This window comes from Galeopterus variegatus, unplaced genomic scaffold (assembly GCF_000696425.1).
Source record: "Galeopterus variegatus unplaced genomic scaffold, G_variegatus-3.0.2 Scaffold11633, whole genome shotgun sequence".
NCBI lineage: Eukaryota > Metazoa > Chordata > Mammalia > Dermoptera > Cynocephalidae > Galeopterus > Galeopterus variegatus.
In genome coordinates, this window is record NW_007737744.1 from 26,415 (window position 1) to 28,733 (window position 2,319).

Genomic DNA, 2,319 nt, shown 5'->3' on the forward strand with positions numbered 1-2,319 from the left:
AAAAAAAAAAAAAAAAAAGAAAAACCATGGCAGCTCATTTGCAAACCACACTGAGTAACACTGTTTCAAAGCAGTATTATTACCTTACTTGAACTTTCCTTATTTTCCCCATAGTTGAAAAAAATAAAAAGGGAATGTGGGAAAGATACACTGATTATTTTTAGTAAGGAATACTTTTTTTTCTATCTCATGATAAAAGCCCAAAAGGTATTTCATGTCACAGAACCTCAACTTTTTTGCCTTTTAAAAGTAAAATAAAAATTGAACATAACTAAATTAGACTATTATGTAAGTTATTTTATCTTCTAAGATTTAACAACTACAATTTATCACATATGTATCAAAGGATAAAATTAATATCTGTTATTAGAAGTTAACCATTATACAGTTACTTTACATGATATGATTTAACCCACGATATATCTAAACCCATGTAAAACCTACTTTGCAGTGGAGTTCAACTACGCTAATGCTTTAAAGTAGATACATATCACCCTATATTAAAATTGTTCTATTCTCAACACCTTAAAGTGCTTAGCCTAAAACAGATTTATATTAGAAATAAGCCTATTACAAAATTTGAAAGACCAAATGACAGAATTTAAGGATTCTCCTTTTTCAGATTTTAAAGCTTATTTCATCTGTAATTATCTTGCTTTGTACAACTAATTTCAACAGAACAGTGCTGCAATGGGAGTTCAATGAAGCCCCAAAAGGAAGAAGATGGTGGACTTCCATCTTTTGGTTGTTCCTTTTACTTAACATCTGCTTGTACATTTGATAAGAACAGGGCTGACTGGTTAGCACAGTTGGTTAGAGCACTACCTTGTAACTCCAAGGTCAAGGGTTTGGATCCCCATTACCAGCCAGCTGTGCCCCTCCCCCCACCACAAATAAATAAATAAAATTAACAATTAAAAAAAAACCCCAAAACAACTTATCAGTCTTTCTGCATCAAAATTTATATTTAACTGAAGGCTACGTGAACACAAAAAGTAAACTTTAAAGACCTAAAATAAAAGTTAAGAAAGCAGCCAAAAACTTTACTGGTCTACTACAGTTAATTTTGCAAAACCCATCAGTGTGGTGTTAATATCCATCAGTATGGGGAGGGCCGGCCCGGTGGCGCACTGGATAGTGCGCCGCTTGGGAAGCGCGGCGGCGCTCCCGTCCGAGGGTTCGGATCCCATAAGAACAGGGCTGACTGGTTAGCACAGTTGGTTAGAGCACTACCTTGTAACTCCAAGGTCAAGGGTTTGGATCCCCATTACCAGCCAGCTGTGCCCCTCCCCCCACCACAAATAAATAAATAAAATTAACAATTAAAAAAAAACCCCAAAACAACTTATCAGTCTTTCTGCATCAAAATTTATATTTAACTGAAGGCTACGTGAACACAAAAAGTAAACTTTAAAGACCTAAAATAAAAGTTAAGAAAGCAGCCAAAAACTTTACTGGTCTACTACAGTTAATTTTGCAAAACCCATCAGTGTGGTGTTAATATCCATCAGTATGGGGAGGGCCGGCCCGGTGGCGCACTGGATAGTGCGCCGCTTGGGAAGCGCGGCGGCGCTCCCGCCCGAGGGTTCGGATCCCACATACAGACCGGTTCCTGCTCACTGGCTGAGTGAGGCGCGGGAGCAACACTGAGGGTTGCGATCCCGTTGCCGGTCCCCGGTCCGGTACGGGGGCAACACTGAGGGTTGCGATCCGTTGCCGGACACGGAAAAAGACAAAAAGACAAAAAAAAAAAAAAAAAGAATGGGATAATATCCAAGGACATTAGGAGAACAGGAATACAAAATCTATTTTATTCTGGTAAAGCTGGTACTTTATGGTACTCTAGTGTTGATTAATTCATTCCTTTTTCTCTAAGTTACCCAATATTTTTCCTTCTAAAACATCAACTTTTATCATAGCTAAAAGTGAGATAAGTGCTGCCAAAAGGAGAGATTGATTGTGTTGCTGGCTATCTAGATTAAGATGTTATTTTTCCATTCTGCTTTAATTCTATTTCTTCTCCAGTGATTTACAGTTATTTCATCATGATTATATGTGTGTATGTTTTGGTTATTACACTGTAAGTTTCTTAATAATAGGAATCCAGTCATTCAATTGTTTAGCTCATGGGGCCCTGCATGTAAGTTCATTTTTCAGTTATATGGATTTAAGTGGACACCTGGTATGAAATTTCCATATAGCAGTCAACACATGGCTATGTAGATATTCAGATTCTTCTTAGCAGCAGTAAGATTTCATTTATATATATACACATGCACATATATTAGCTTAAATATTAAATATGTTTACTGCTTACAT